Source organism: Oncorhynchus kisutch, linkage group LG11, assembly GCF_002021735.2.
Source record: "Oncorhynchus kisutch isolate 150728-3 linkage group LG11, Okis_V2, whole genome shotgun sequence".
In the NCBI taxonomy this organism is placed as follows: Eukaryota; Metazoa; Chordata; class Actinopteri; order Salmoniformes; family Salmonidae; genus Oncorhynchus; species Oncorhynchus kisutch.
The window spans coordinates 52272424-52290201 of record NC_034184.2 but is presented as its reverse complement, the minus strand read 5'-3'; the positions used below and the strand labels follow the sequence as shown (position 1 = coordinate 52290201).

General features: G+C 42.7%; 1 pseudogene; it reads right to left on the bottom strand.

Annotated features, from left to right (window-relative positions):
* Nucleotides 1-16586: 16586 nt before the first annotated feature.
* On the bottom strand, nucleotides 16587-17192 carry LOC109898819 (glyoxalase domain-containing protein 4 pseudogene; annotated as a pseudogene).
* Nucleotides 17193-17778: the final 586 nt, after the last annotated feature.

The following is a 17778-nucleotide window of genomic DNA, read 5'->3' as shown; positions in this document are numbered from 1 at the left end:
CCGCAAAACCTAAACCTATAGGGGAGGGTCTGGGTGGGGGTCTGTCCGCGGTGGCGGCTCTGGTGCGGGACGTGGACCCCACTCCACCATAGTCCTTCTCCGCCTCTCTACCCGCCTCCGTGGCCTCTTTAACTTCTTCGATATAGGGGGCGCTCTTTTAATTTTTGGATAAAAAAAACGTTCCCGCTTTAAACAAGATATTTTGCCATGAAAAGATGCTCGACTATGCATATAATTTACAGCTTTGGAAAGACAAACACTCTGACATTTCCAAAACTGCAAAGATATTATCTGTGAGTGCCACAGAACTGATGCTACAGGCGAAACCAAGATGAAATTTCAAACAGGAAATGCCCCAGATTTTGAAGGCGCTGTGTTCCAATGTCTCCTTATATGGCTGTGAATGCGCAAGGAATGAGCTTACACTTTCTGTCGTTTCCCCAAGGTGTCTGCAGCATTGTGACGTATTTGTAGGCATATCATTGGAAGATTGACCATAAGAGACTACATTTACCAGGTGCTCGCTTGGTGTCCTCCGTCAAAATGATTGCGTAATCTCCAGCTGCGTGTATTTTTCCATTTGCTTCAGAGGAGAAACCAAACTGCCACGAATGATTTATCATTGAATAGATATGTGAAAAACACCTTGAGGATTGATTCTAAACAACGTTTGCCATGTTTCTGTCGATATTATGGAGTTCATTTGGAAAAATGTTTGGCGTTGTAATGACTGAATTTTCCGGTCTTTTTCTTATCCAAACGTGATGAACAAAATGGAGCGATTTCTCCTACACAAATAATCTTTTGGGAAAAACTGAACATTTGCTATCTAACTGAGAGTCTCTCCTCATTGAAAACATCCAATGTTCTTCAAGGGTAAATTATTTTATTTGAATGCTTTTCTTGTTTTTGTGAATGATGCCTGCTGAATGCTAGGCTTAATGCTATGCTAGCTATCAATACTCTTACATAAATGCTTGTGTAGCTATGGTTGAAAAGCATATTTTGAAAATCTGAGATGACAGTGTTGTTAACAAAAGGCTAAGCTTGTGAGTGAATATATTTCTTTCATTTGCGATTTTCATGAATAGTTAACGTTGCGTTATGGTAATGAGCTTGAGGCTATGATTACGCTCCCGGATACGGGATTGCTCGATGCAAGAAGTTAACGTGGCGACCCTCGCCGCCGACCTCGGACTAAAGACCCAAGCCATGGGTCCCGAATGGACGGGAGATTCCAGCAGCGCCGGACAGGCGGGAGACTCCGGCAGCACCGGAGTGAAGGACGACTCCGGCAGGTGGGAGACTCCGGCAGTGCCGAACAGGCGGAAGACTGAAGGCCGATTCCGGCATCGCGGCCCAACAGGCGGCTCTGGCAGCCCCTGGCTGACTGACGGCTCTGGCAGCCCCTGGCTGACTGACGGCTCTGGCAGCTCCTGGCTGACTGACGGCTCTGGCAGCTCCTGGCTGACTGACGGATCAGGACAGACTGGCGAATCTGGCGGCTCAGGACAGACTGGCGAATCTGGCGGCTCAGGACAGACAGGCGGTTCTGGTGGCTCAGGACAGACGGGCGGCTCTGGCGGCTCAGGACAGACAGGCGGCTCTGGCGGCTCAGGACAGACTGGCGGCTCAGGGCAGACTGGCGGCTCAGGGCAGACTGGCGGCTCTGGCGGCTCAGGACAGACTTCCGGATCAGGACAGACTGGCGGCTCTGGCGGCTCAGGACAGACAGGAGGCTCTGGTGGCTCAGGACAGACTGGAGACTCTGGCGGCTCAGGACAGACGGGAGACTCTGGCGGCTCAGGACAGACGGGAGACTCTGGCGGGTCAGGACAGACGGGAGAACGGCCCGAGGAGACGCACTGGAGACCAGATGCGCTGAGCCGGCTTCATGGCACCTGGCTCGATGACCACTCTAGCCCGGCCGATACGAGGCGCTGCAATGTACCGCACCAGGCTATGCACACGCACCGGGGACACCATGCACCTCACGGCATAACACGGTGCCTGCCCGGTCCCTCTCGCTCTCCGTTAAGCACAGGGAGTTGGCTCAGGTCTCCAACCTGACTTAGCCACACTCCCCGTGTGCCTCCCCAATATATTTTTGGGGTTGCCTCTCGGGCTTCCTTGCCAGCCATGTTCCCTCAAAGAGCTGGCTCCCTTTAGCTGCAGCCTCCACTCTCCTGGCTGCCTCCACCTGTTCCCATGGGAGGTGATCCCTTCCAGCCAGGATCTCCTCCCATGTGTAGCAACCCTTGCCGTCCAGAATGTCCTCCCATGTCCATTCCTCCTTATAGCGCTGCTCCTGCTGCTGCTGCCTGTTACCACGCTGCTTGGTCTTTTTTTGGTGGGTGGTTCTGTAACGGTTGTCTTGGGTGGATGAAGGAGAGGACCAAAGTGCAGCGTGGTTAGTGTTAATCTTATTTAATAATAGTCTAAACTGAACACTGACTGGTGCAGACACACAAAGACTGAAAATGACCACACACAAAACATAATAGAAAACAGGCTACCTAAATATGGTTCTCAATCAGGGACAACGATTGACAGCTGCCTCTGATTGAGAACCATATCAGGCCAAACAGAGAAATAGAAAATCATAGAAAAACTAACATAGACAACCCACCCAACTCACGCCCTGACCATACTAAAACAAAAGACAAATCAAAGGTACTAAGGTCAGAACGTGACACATTAAGCAGATACTCTTAAGATAGTGGGACAACCACATATCACAGTCAAAGTAAGTACATTTTGCCTCAATAAAGTAGCTATTGACAAAGTCAGAGCTAGCAAAGGGGGAAAAGTAAAATGCCTTTCATGAACTAACAATTGCAGTATTCTTATTTTTATGTGGCTGTGGGGTGAGGAGAGGGTTTGGGGGGGGGTGTAAATATTGCTTAAAAGTAAAATTAGAATTATGTAATATGGGACAAATAAGTCAGTGGTAGTGTTGTACAGGGGCGTCAGGGCATGGCCAGATCAACATTGCTGTGTCTGCATGTTTGAGTCCCAAATGGCATCCCAATGGGTCCTGGTCAAAAGTAGTGCATTACATAGGGAGTAGGGTGCCAATGTTTGTTTTTATTTCACAACAATCTGTTGTGTGTTCTGTGGTGGTTAGCCAGGGCGATTTCACTGGCGCGTTGGGCTGCTGACTGAGATATAGCAGAGAGCGTTCAGTCTATGGTGCCGGCTCTCACTGGCAATTAGTCAACATAAATCAGACTAACCCCAAGGTAGGACACACAGGAGAGCAGCAGGGAGAGGCAGTGAGGAGTAGGATTGGGTCTTAAAGTGAGTTATGGTTCACTCCAAAACTCTTACCCATAATACGCTCTCATAATATGAGTTATTATAGCCACCACTGCATGTCATTACTGTGGAATACATTGTACTTTATATTACAGTAATTGACAATGAACATTTTCTTATATAATTTTAAAAATACCAGAGTCAATAGGGCTCTGGTCAAAAGTAGTGCACTACAGGTGTAGGATCTTAATTTGACCAGTATTGTCACAACAAATTAATCCTGCATCAGCAGATTTTGAAAATGTAGTTAATCATGTTGCTTGATTGGTGGTTAGGCTATTAGCTGGCCAAAATTAGACTACATGAAAAGTGCAGTGCTATTAATATAACCATTTGTTAGTGGGGGTTTCCAGTGAAATTATGTAAATCAAAAAGCTTATCTGCTTTTCCTGCGGTGCATGAAAATTCTCAGCAACAAAAGAGAGATGAAATTAAGATCCTACATATGTATATAGTGAGTAGGGTGCCATTTGGGCCAAAGACACTGTCAAAACTCTAAACAAAATGTACCTTTATTAGGCTCAGGTCGGCATAGAATCAGAACATACCATAGGTTCCACTCTTTAGAATAACTATATGTCACCAAAGTGCCAAGACTTTCCTAGATAGATGGGTTTCCAAAATAGAGCTCTTGTAGTTGGAAGCATCAACATATTTCATATAAGGAATTTTCATTGCATTGTCCGGTCATAAATTATTTTCAAAAATGCCAGACTTTTTTTCTTCTCTTGTTGCGTATTTCTCAAATAGGAAATTGTGCTTTGAATTGACAAAAGTCTTCCAGAAGGGTATAAAGGTACGCCCCTGAGACAAAGTGCTTTCTAAAGAGAGAAAGCTGATTTGGCTCAAGCTTTGTGACAAGGAAATTGTTATTTTTGAACGGAGACATGCACAGGGAGCTACTCGGGTTGTGTGGCAGAAATTATTAGATATTATGAGGTTTCTAAAGAAGTGAAGGCTTTTATAATAAAAAAAAAAGACAGCAGGGGTACATGACCCTAGACCCTTGTTATATTATCTCATGTCTATATGAAAATGATGAAATTTCATGCGTTCAGTTGGATTTACAGAGTTTCAAATTCTCATACTCTAGCTCTCCCCAGAGGCTAAAGATCAATGTTTCAAAGTTCATCTATGTGTTTATTACACAGCTCCATTGAATACAATCAATGCACCACGTCAGCATTGAAAAAAAAACAGGCTTATTATCATCCCCACCCCCATCTTCCCTCCATCACTTGCAGGCCTACAGGTGTCCTCCTGTAACATAGGTTTCACCGCAAATGGCACCCTATTCCCTACATAGTGCACTAATTACTTCCAGGCAAGAGGGTGCCACTACACTTTTATGTAGGGAAGAGGGTGCCATTTCAAATGCAGCCGTAATTGACCTGGGCAGATTGAGAAGGGGATTTTTCCTGCGCCTCACAAAATGTCACTCAGGTAAAGCTACTTATCAAAGTAAATATGGAATCACAAAATGCCTGCCTATTCATGTCGCTCTACTGGGTGTGGAGATGATGGCTTGTACCCATCTAGTCATCTAGTCTGCATCCCAAATGTCACCCTTTTGACCAGAGTCCCTATAGCCTCTGGGCAAAATTAGTGCACTGTGTAGGGAATAGGGTGCTATACCACCACATCGTATGGAGCTGGGAGGAACTCTGCACTGTACAGTACTTCCCTACCTGGCTGGCATCTGTGGCACAGTAATACTCTGATAACCACTCACGACACCAACGGTCTTTCTGTCTGTTTCCTCACCTCAACTGTCTCTCTCTCCCTCTCTCTCTATCCCACTCTCTCCCTTCCTCCCCCTCCCTCCCTCCCTCAATCAATCAAATATATTTATGAAGCTCTTTGTACATCAGCGGATGTCACAAAACCCTTAGGTAACCCAACCTAAAACCCAAAAGGGCAAACACCCAAGATGTAGAAGCATGTGGCTAGGAAAAACTCCCTAGAAAAGCAGGAACTTAGGAAGAAACCTAGAGTAGAACTAGGCTCTGAGGGGTGGCCAGTCCTCTTTTGGCTGTACCGGGTGGAGATCATAAGAGTACATGGCCATTAAGGCCAGATTGTTATTCAAGATGTTCAACTGTTTATAGATGACCAGCAGGTTCAAATAATAATCTCAGTGGTTGTAGAGCGTGTAACAGGTCAGCACCACAGGAGTAAATGTCAGTTGGCCTTTCATAGCCGAGCATTCAGAGTTCGAGACAGCAAGTGCGGTAGGGAGTGAGACAGAGATGGAGAAAGAGAGAGAGAGAGAGAGAGAGAAAGAGGGAGATGGAGAGAGATGGTTGAAAACAGTAGGTCAGGGACAAGGTAGCACGTACGGTGAACAGGTCAGGGTTCTACAGCTACAAGGTAATGCAGTAGAAACAGAATCAGCAGCACGACCATGTGTACTGCTCGTCACTGTCATGGTCTGCCTCTGTTCTCTCAGACAGATGAACTCTGCCTAGAAGGCCAGCACGTCATGTCTGGTCACAACTTGTAGAGTTGTTTACGTGCTACTGTGCGTTTTGTTGATAACCTTACTTTGCTACCTGACAACTTTACGTTTTTTACTTTTTAATTACCATTTATATTTTTCGTTTTTCCCTCGCTCTACTTTTTTTCATTCAACTTTTTCACTTCGGACGCTTTATCTGGACATGGCTCGTCAGGACCTCCACCAGCCGAAGCTAAGTAGTACCATGAACATGATGCCATCTAATTGCAGTCGCTGTACTCATAATATACAGGAGAACGATCACCTTACGGCGATGATAGCTGTGCTGCAAGCCCAGCTTCAGACGCAATCGTTAGGCAAGGGTAATTTCAGTGTAGGAAAGGATGAATCAGTGTCTGTGCCACCAGTAAGTACAGACAGTAGTTTAAATCTCCTCGCACAGTCCCCGCAGCCGTACAGCTGTCTCATGGCTTCTGGAGGGAAATGCTGTAGGAATGCTAAACCGGTGTCGCTCATTCAGCCGACAGAAACTTTCAACAGGTTCTCCCCATTAAGGCTAATCTGAAGATGGTGCTGGCTAAAGCTAAAACTGGCGAGTGTAGAGAGTATAAGGATATTTTTATCCACGTCTGCACCAACGATATTAGGATGAAACAGTCAGAGGTCGCCAAGCGCCATATAGCTAGTTTTGTCCTGTGGAATAAATGTTGTGGATCTTAATGTTTTTCCTCATAATCCTGGACTATCGGACCACCATTTTATTATGTTTGCAATCGCAACAAATTATCTGCTCAGACCCCAACCAAGGATCATCAAAAGTCATGCTTTAAATTCTCAGACAAACCCAAAGATTCCTAGATGCCCTTCCAGACTTTCTCCGCCTACCCAGCACGAAAATCAGTTAACCACCTAACGTAGGAACTCAATTTAACCTTGCGCAATACCCTGGATGCAGTCGCACATCTAAAAACTAAAAACATTTGTCATAAGAAACTAGCTCCCTGGTATACACAAAATACCTGAGCTCTGAAGCAAGTTTCCACAAAATTGGAATGGAAATAGCGCCACACCAAACTGGAAGTCATGTGAATAGCTTGGAAAGACAGTACCGTGCAGTATCAAAGAGCCCTAAATTGCTGCTCAATCATCCTATTTTTCCAACTTAATTGAGGAAAATAAGAAAAATCCAAAATGTATTTTTGATACTCTCGCAAAACAAACTAAAAAGCAGCATTCCCCAAGAGAGGATAGCTTTCACTTCAGCAGTGCTAAATTCATGAGCTTCTTTGAGGAAAATATCATGATCAGTAGAAAGCAAATTTCTGACTCCTCTTAAAATCTGCGTTTTCATCCAAAGCTCAGTTGTCCTGAGTCTGCACAACTCTGCCAGGACCTAGGATCAAGGGAGACCTCAAGTGTTTTAGTACAAGATCTCTTGACACAATGATAAAAATAATCATGGCCTCTAAACCTTCAAGTTGCATACTGGACCCTATTCCAACTAAACTACTGAAAGAGCTGCTTCCTGTGCTTGGACCTCCTATGTTAAACATAATAAACGTCTCTCTATACACCAGATGTGTATCAAACTCAGTAAAAGGGGCAGTAATAAAGCCTCTCTTGAAAAAAACAAACCTTGACCCAGAACATATAAAAAACTATCTGTGTAATGGCTGAAGACGAAGAGGAGGAAAATGGTAAATTGTATAAAAAGTGGTAAATTACTTTTTATTAATTAGGGTTAATTGTTCTGAGGGAAGGGGCTAGCCCTACAAAAGGAGCCTCTCTTTCAGTTCACGGCGAGGCCATTTTGGATTGAGCTGTGAATGGGGCAGCATTGTTTTTAGCTGTCCTATAAGGTATACAATGGATGGCAGTACTGTTGTTTTTGTTCCGGAATCACTTTGTAAATAAACACCCTTGCACAGAAGAACTTTTGCGGCTCCGCCATCTTTTTATTTTGATAGAGTTTAGGTTTTCCAGTATAGCCTTCTGGCCTACTCTACGTGACACTGTGATTTCCATTTTCTTTCTCCATTATAGTGCAATCGGAAAGTATTCAGACCCATTGACTTTTTCCACATTTTGTTATGTTACAGCCTTATTCTAAAACTGATTCAATAGTTTTTTTTACTCATCAATGTACACACAATACCCCATAATGACAATGCAAAAACAGGTTTTCAGGAATGTTTGCAAATGTATTAAAAACTAAAATCTGAATTATAACTTTTACATAAGTATTAACTAAGTACAGTTGAAGTCAGAAGTGTACATACACCTTAGCCAAATTCATTTAAACTCAGTTTTTCACAATTCCTGACATTTAATCCAATTAAAAATTCCCTGTTTTGATCACCACTTTATTTTAAGAATGTGAAATGTCAGAATAATAGTAGAGAGAATGATTTATTTAAGCTTTTATTTCTTTCATCACATTCCCAGTGGGTTAAAAGTTTACAAACACTCAGTTAGTATTTGGTAGCATTGCCTTAAAATTGTTAAACTGGGTCAAACGTTTCGTGTAGCCATCCACAAGCTTCTCACAATAAAATGGGCGAATTTTGTCCCATTCCTCCTGACAGAGCTGGTGTAACTGAGTCAGATTTGTAGGCCTCCTTGCTCGCACACGCTTTTTCCATTCTGCCCATACATTTTCTATAGGATTGAGGTCAGGGCTTTGTGATAGCCACTCCAATAAGTTGACTTTGTTGTCCTTAAAGCCATTTTTCTGGAAATTTCCAAGCTGTCAACTTAGTGTCTGTAAACTTCTGATCCACTGGAATTGCGATACAGTGACTTCTAAATTAAATAATCTGTATGTAAAAAATATTTGGAAAAATTACTTGTGTCATGCACAAAGTAGATGTCCTAACCCACTTGCCAAAACTATAGTTTCTTAACAAGAAATTTGTGGAGTGGTTAAAAAACAAGTTTTAATGAGTCCAACCTAAGTGTATGGAAACCTCTGACTTCAACTGTATATAGGACTTGCATCTTTGGCACAATAAAGTTATTATATTCTACTCTATCCATAGGCTTTATTAATGCAATTCAGACTTGAATTTGATACAACAACTATGATATCTGAGGTTCATAGATTGGTATGAATATTAGTTCAGAACCTAACGTTTTAGGGTCCATACACAGATCGGCTACATATTGTAACTAGCTACACATCCATAGGCATAGAGTTTTATCCTCCAATACACAATAAGCAAGTAAGTAAACTCAGCAAAAAAATAAACGTCCTCTCACTGTCAACTGCGTTTATTTTCAGCAAACTTAACATGTGTAAATATTTGTATGAACATAACAATTAGGCTCGTTCCAATGTTTACTACAGTAAGTATTTGCAGGCTATTTGTCAGACTGCACGGTAGCCTAATAAACAAACGCAGGTGGCTTAAATATTCAAAATGCTTTAAATACTTTATTATCCAAATGTAAAAGCATATACTGTACAGTACTGTATTTCTTCATCAGCATCTTTATGCTTTTGTTAATAAAATTATTATAAAAATACTCTTTCAAAATGCAGCTGTTGATTTAGTTATGGATCCATAACGAATCACTATGGGAATAAATATCACTGTTTTACTGAAATATTGGAACAAAGTTGTCTAAAGGCAAACCATTTTGAATCCTCCAGTCCTCTTATGCTGTAGCCTACTCCCAACTGTCACGTTGTACAGCGCCGTATTTTCCATTCCATTTTACCGGGTTTTTTCGGTTTTCCCGGAAGAGAAACACCATAATATTAATCTAATTAATTAAGCCAAATTCCTTAAAATCAGTCCCATATGCTATGTTATTACAAAAAGGTTTTAAATTCTCTGGTAATGCTGATATGGAAGAGTATCAAATGCTTCTCAAAGATGCAGTGGTGGTCGGTGGTCAAACTAGCACTAATTTGCATTAACAGAAAAAATGGCTGACAATGAAGTTGCGTGCCACAGAATGCTGCAGTAGCCTGCAAGGTTGCTGCAATGTAACGCAACGTTTAAAGGAGGAACCACTGTATCTGGTGTAATTCTCCTGTCTTATCTGGTGTCCTGTTTGAACTTAAGTATGCTCTAATTCTAATATCTCTCACTCTCTTTCTCTCCCCTCCCAGAGGACCTGAGCCTTGGACTGTGCCTCAGGACTGCCTGGCCTGATGACCCCAGTCAAATCAAATCAAAATGATTTATAAAGCTCTTCTTGCATCAGCTGATATCTCAAAGTGCTGTACAGAAACCCAGCCTAAAACCCCAAACAGCAAGCAATGCAGATGTAGAAGCGTGGTGGCTAGGAAAAACACCCTAGAAAGGCCAGAACCTAGGAAGAAACCTAGAGAGGAACCAGGCTATGAGAGGTGGCCAGTCCTCTTCTGGCTGTGCCAGGTGGAGATTATAACAGAACATGGCCAAGATGTTCAAATGTTCATAGATGACCAGCAGGGTCAAATAATAATAATAACATGGTTGTTGAGGATGCAACAGGTCAGCACCTCAGGAGTAAATTTCAGTTGGCTTTTCATAGCCAATCATTCAGTGTATCTTTACCACTCCTGCTGTTTCTAGAGATTTGAAAACAGCAGGTCTGGGACGGGGAGCATGGAACAAGTAGCACGTCCGGTGAACATGTCAGGGATCTATAGCCACAGGTAGAACAGTTGAACTGGAGCAGTAGCATGGCCAGGTGGACTGGGGACAGCAAGCAGTCATCAGGCCAGGTAGTCCTGAGGCATGGTCCTAGGGCTAAGGTCCTCCAAAAGAGAGAAAGAAAGGAAAAAAGAAAGAAAGAAAGAGAGAAAGAAAGCGAGAGAGTGAGAGAGAGCATACTTAAAATCACACCGGATAGGACACCGGATAAGACAGGAGAAATACTCCAGATATAACAGACTGACCCTAGCCCCCTGACACATAATCTACTGCAGCATAAATACTGGCGGCTGAGGCAGGAGGGGTTAGGAGACACTGTGGCCCCATCCGACGATACCCCCGGAGAGGGCCAAACAGGCAGGATATAACCCCACCCACTTTACTAAGCACAGCCCCCACACCACTAGAGGGACATCTTCAACCACCAACTTACCATCCTGAGACAAGGCCGAGTATAGCCCACAAAGATCTCCGCCACGGCACAACCCAAGGGGGGTGCCAACCCCGACAGGAAGATCACATCAGTGACTCAACCCACTCAAGTGATGCACCCCTCCTAGGGACGGCATGGAAGACTCATCCTCAACTTAGAGGTAGAGAATCCCAGTAGAGAGAAGGGAACCAGCCAGGAAGAGACAGCAATTGCGGATCGTTGCTCCAGTGCCTTTCCATTCTCCTTCACATTCCTGGGCCAGTCTACACTCAATCATAGGACCTACTGAAGAGATGAGTCTTCAATAAAGACTTAAAGATTGAGACTGAGTCTGCGTCTCTCACGTGGGTAGGCAGACCATTCCATAAAAATGGAGCTCTCTAGGAGAAAGCCCTGCCTATAGCTGTTTGCTTAGAAATTCTAGGCACAGGAGGCCTGCGTCTTGTGACCGTTGCATACGTGTAGGTATGTACGGCAGGACCAAATCATAAAGATAGGTAGGAGCATGCCCTTGTAATTCTTTGTAGGTTAGCAGTAAAACCTTGAAGTAATATGATACATTTTTTGGGTTCTAGTCAAGATTCTAGCAGCCGTGTTTAGCACTAACTGAAGTTTATTTAGTGCTTTATCCGGGTAGCCGGAAAGTAGAGCATTGCAAAAAAATAGTGCCCCCTGGCTTCAAGAGGTTAAGGACTTAGTCCCAAATGGTACCCCATTGCCTAAATAGAGCACTACTTTTGACCAGGGCCCATAGGGCGCTGGTTATAAATAGGGCCCTGGTCAAAAGTAGTGGAATATATAGGGAATATGATGGCATTTGGGACATATTTATAGCCCTCTCATAGCCCCTGCCCCATAGCCCCAGCCCCTGTCCAGGGCCCAGCTAGGCAGCCTTGGAAAATGCTATGACAGGACTGGCAGGGGATGAAGGGCTGTGGGGTGGAGGGAGGGAGGAAGAGAGGGCAGGGGTGGAAGAGCTACATTTCAGAGGTTTTCAGACATCATATTTGTCTAACATTTCTACTAAGTTCAGTCACAGTTCATGAAACACAGCACCTCCATTTACCTCCAGGTTTCTACCCAAACAAGACTCTGCTTATGTTCAACGCTGCATACTGCACAAACACAGAGATTGAATGAGTGTGTGTGTATGATGCTAAACTGTGTTGTCCTTGGGGGGAATTCTCTCTCTACGTGTATTCTCACCTTGAACTTGAGCATGAGAATAGCATGCTATTCAACCCACTATTCGTTGCGGGTGAAGATCAAAGAAATCTGTGGCACAGGTGTGTCTACAGATAAGCCTTATTCTGACCTTGACATAATTCCATCATAATGAATTAAACCACCTTTACGCACAATGAAACAATGAATAAGGTTGAGAAACCTGTCGGTTCCAATTGGAACAACATCTACCCTATATTTTCCAATAGAAATAACACCGGACATGTCCGGACTTTTCACTGTATTTTTTAACTATTTGTATTGTGTTAAATATTAGCCACTATCCGTAGCCATCGTCAGTTATACCTGCACACTTTTATAACTTTCACTGACTTTATTTTGCATAATTCCATTACATCGTCCTGAGGATTGTTAGCAATAGTGGATCATATTAGGCTAATGTACTACAAACTGTACAATCATTTGCGACATGTATCCTATTTAAAACATTACAGAATGCAGACCGTAGGTAGCAATTTAAACCTGGAGCCTGGCGCACGGTTCACAACGACTGGAGCGTTGTTATCATAGATCCATGATTAGTGAGGTTTATTCCAATTTACATGGCTTTCTTTCACTGATCCTGAAAATTCTGAACTGTTCTCTACACATATTCCAGTGAATCTGTGGAGAACAATTAAATTGATGGTACAACGAATTTAAAGGGATGACTTTAGATAAATGTACCGAAAACCCCATTGAATGAAATCTCCACGAGAAAAATATTTTTGCCAGCAAGTGGGAGGGTTTCAACAGTTTAATGACATTAATTCAGCGCGTGCAAGGGAACCACACCTGCAAAGCCCATTATGCACCTGCATAAGGTAAGTCTGAGAGAGAGAGAGAGAGAGAGAGAGAGAGAGAGAGAGAGAGAGAGAGAGAGAGAGAGAGAGAGAGAGAGAGAGAGAGAGAGAGAGAGAGAGAGAGAGAGAGAGAGAGAGAGAGAGAGAGAGAGAGAGAGACAAAAGACAACACAATAGAGAGTTAGCAGACAACACAAAAGAGAAATAAATGTTTTATATTGTGTGTTTGCATTGATCTTACATTGACTGAAACTATTCTCTTCTTACAATATTATTTTTAATGGTTAGTTGAGCTGATCAGTCTTGGCCCAGCCCACCATTTTGTTAAAATGTCATTTTAAAATGTTATAAGACGTATCCCGATCCACAAATGTGGAGACAAATTTGACCCCAATAACTTTTGGGGGATATGTGTCAACAGCAACCGTGGGAAAGTCCTATGCATTGTCACAGCAGGCTTGTACATTTCCTTAGTGAAATTACTGTACGACAGACCATGAATTCACCCCACACACCCTAATTGACAAACAAACAAACCGAAAGAAAGGCAGTCTTCTCCTGCTTTGTTGATAAAAAAAAAGCATTTGTCTCAATTTGGCATGAGGGTCTGCAATACAAATTAATTGAAACTGGTGTTGTGGGAAAAACATGCGACATTATCAAATCCATGTTACACAATACATTTATGTTTTGTTCGATAATATGCATATTTATATCCACAAATCTCGGTTTACATTGGCGCCATGTTCAGAACTGCCTCCAAAATATCCGGAGTAATTACAGAGAGCCACGTCATAAACTTTGACGAAAGATACATGTTTTACATATAATTAAAGATACACTGGTTGTTAATGCAACCGCTGTGTCAGATTTTTTTTTAAACGTTACGAAAAAAACATACCATGCAATAATCTGAGACGGCGCAGAAGTAAATATATTTCTCCGCCATGTTGGAGTCAACAGAAATACGAAATTACATCCCTTACCTTTGATGATCTTTCATCAGAATGCAGTGCAAGGAATCCTAGTTCCACCCAAAAAAAAATTTTGTTCCATAATGTCCATTACTAGTGTCAAATTAGCTACTTTTGCTAGCATGTTTAGTTCACATGTCCAAAAGCTGGCACTGAACTCGGATGAAAACTTCAAAAAGTTATATTCCAGGTCGAATAAACTGGTCAAACTAAGTAGAGAATCAATCTTCAGGATACTATTTTCATATATATCCAATAACTTTCCAACCGGAGCATTCGTTTTGTCTACAGAGTAATGGAACGCAAGGCAATATAATGACTACTGCGCGTAACCAGGAACTGGCATTCTGCCAGACCAGTGACTCAAATAGCTGCCATCCGGTCCCACATCACACTAGAGGCTTCATTCCATGTTCTACTGACTGTTGACATCTAGTGGAAGGTGTAGGAAGTACGAACAGATCCATATCTTATTTGGATGTGAATAGGCGATGAGTTGAAAATCAACCAGCCCCAGAATTTCCACTTCCTGTTTGGAAGTTTGCCTGCCCTATGAGTTCTGTTATACTCACAGACATAATTCAAACAGTTTTAGAAACTTCCGAGTGTTTTCTATCCAATAATAATAATACTATGCATATATTAGCATCTGGGACAGAGTAGGAGGCAGTTCACTATGGGCACGCAATTAATCCAAAGTGAAAATGCTGCCCCCTGTCCCTAAATTAAGCTCCACCCTCCTCAAATATATAACCATGAATTGGCGAGGGCAATAGAACAGTCTGCAGCACTCGGCTTCACCCTACTGGAATCTAAAGTCAAATATCTACTGTTTGCTGATGTTTTGGTGCTTCTGTCCCCAACCAAGGAGGGCCTACAGCATCACCTAGATCTTGGGCCCTGGGCCCTGACAGTAAATCTCAGTAAGACAAAAATAATGGTGTTCCAAAAAAGGTCCCATTTTGAAAAGACAAAGCCTTTTTATGCATAGTTTGTAGGCCTACAGCATAATAGATAGCTACCCTCTGAACTCCACTATATTGTAAACATAAAGCCTGTATTTAGGCCTACAGTGTACAGTCGTGGCCAAACGTTTTGAGAATGTCACAAATATGAATTTCCACAAAGTTTGCTGCTTCAGTGTCTTTAGATATTTTGTCAGACGTTACTATGGAATACTGAAGTATAATTGAAAGCATTTCTTAAGTGTCAAAGGCTTTTATTGACAATTACATGAAGTTGATGTAAAGAGTCAATATTTGCAGTGCTGACCCTTCTTCTTCAAGACCTCTGCAATCCGCCCTGGCATGCTGTCAATTAACTTCTTGGCCACATCCTGGTTGATGGCAGTCCATTCTTGAATAATCAATGCTTGGAGTTTGTCAGAATTTGTGGGGTTTTGTTTGCCCACCCACCTCTCGATGATTGACCTCAAGTTCTCAATGCGATTAAGGTCTGGGGAGTTTCCTGGCCATGGACCAAAATGATTGATGTATTGTTTCCCGAGCCACTCAGTTATCACTTTTTTCTTATGGCAAGGTGCTCCATCATGCTGAAAAAATCATTGTTTGTCATTGTTCCTGGATGGTTGGGAGAAGTTCCTCTCAGAGGATGTATTGGTACCATTCTTTATTCATAGCTTCTTATGCAAAATTGTGAGTGAGCCCACTCTCTTGGCTGAGAAGTAACCACACACATGAATGGTCTCAGGATGCTTAACTGTTGGCATGACACAGGACTGATGGTGGCGCTCACTTTGTCTACTCCGGACAAGCTTTTTTCAGGATGCGGGGATTCATCAGAGAAAATGACTTTACCCCAGTCCTCAGCAGTCCAATCCCTGTACCTTTTGCAGAATATCAGTCTGCCCCTGATGTTTTTCCTGGAGAGAAGTGGCATCTTTGCTGCCCTTCTTGACACCAAGCCATCCTCCAAAAGTCTTCACCTCACTGTGCGTGCAGATGCACTCACACCTGCCTGCTGCCATTCCTGAGCAAGCTCTGTACTGGTGGTGCCCTGATCCCACAGCTGAATCAACTTTAGGAGACGGTCCTGGCGCTTGCTGGACTTTCTTGGGTGCCCTGAAGCCTTCTTCACAACAATTGAACTGCTCTCCTTGAAGTTCTTGATGATCCGATAAATGGTTGATTTAGGTGCAATCATACTGGCAGCAATATCCTTGCCTGTGAAGCCCTTTTTGTGCAAAGCAATGATGACAGCACGTATTTCCTGGCAGATGCAGTGGAAATGTTTTTGGGGGATTCAGTTAATTTGCATGGCAAAGAGGGACTTTGCAATTAATTACAATTCATCTGACCACTCTTCATAACATCCTGGAGTATATGAAAATTGTCATCATACAGACTTCGTGAAAATTTATATTTGTGTCATTCTCAAAACTTTTGGCCACGACTGTACTAGCTAGCTGGGTAGTTCCGCGAAGAGTGCCTTTTGATATTGCATATGCTTTGATATTTTAAATAGCAATTGTGAACCAATGTTGAAATGTAGAAGTCTGTTATATTTAATGAAGTGCCCTGTAATAATATGTGGTAATTCAATAAACCCGATTTGTTCATGTTTACTATTAATTTTGTACTATTTATTTTGCTTTTGTTAATGATCTATTTCTCTTGCTTTGGCAATGTAAACATATGTTTCCCATGCCAATAAAGCCCATTACATTTAAATTGAGAGAGAGAGAGTTTTAAATGAGCTTTATTGGGTCACTCAAACAACAAAGCAGCTCTCATGGACATCAGACCAAATGACCACTTCTACTGTAGCCTTCCTAGAGGTTTCCAGACTAATCAAGATAGTAAGGATTTTATGGTTTCCTTTTGTCATCAAGGCTTCAAGATCTGCCAACTGCTCATGTGGACAGGAGAATGCTATACGCCCGAAGGCTGTCCCATGATCTACTGTGCCAACAATGTTGTGAAGCTCTAGTTTACACTGAGTGTCTGCAAATCCCATCAGCACAGTCTTCTTCTTCTAATTGCTCTTTCACCTTCATCCCCAGAAGGGAGGACCAGCAGTGTATTGCTTACTGCAGGTCAGATCCTGCAAGACACACCTTCTGTACAGGATCATTGGGAGGCTGTTCTTTGTCCACCAGGTAGAAGCGATAACCTCCTGGGGCCTCAGCCAGATAGATGCCCTTTCACCCTCAGTGAGTGGCCAACCAAGCCGCTGAGCAATGCTGACAGCCTGGCTAGACTGCAGAGTCAAACCGAGGAAGTCATTGCTTAGGCGATATTGTCCCATTCCATAATTGTAGATCAGTTCAGCCACAAAGTCATTATCCTCTGGGCCAAAGCCAACCATTTTCTTGCAAAATTTCCATCATAAGGGCCCTTACAAGTTGCCTTACATCCTTCTTCAAAGTCTTTGTGATGCAAAATCTTCATGCCGAGCACATCTCGGTAAAAGGTGGCCGTTTTGCTTCTGTCACCCACTTTGACAACAAAATGCAAGGCTCGCCTCAAAGCCACTATAACCCAAGTGAGTTTGCTATGTACTATACGATTATATATCACGCTCAGTTTGTCTACGTTGATTAAGGATCCTTTGCAATTGATTGTCATATTGAAAGAGAAAGGAAAAACAGAAGAAACAACAGAAACAATACAAAGAGAAAAACACCCCATGAGGCATGATCACTATCATTGTTTTAATTTTCTCTAAACCTTATCATGTTTCACACTACCTTTTACTGCCATGACAGCATTAACATATTTCCTCAAGAGGAAACGCTTCTTTACATTCAACTGATCTAACCCCACCATCTTCTGTAACACCACAGCTGACCTCACAAACTTATCAACATCAAAGAAATCTGCCAATTTGACAGATTTCCCAAAAGTCTGATCTAGGAACCCATGTACCTCCTCTAAATTGTAAATTGAGTCATCCCCAGCTG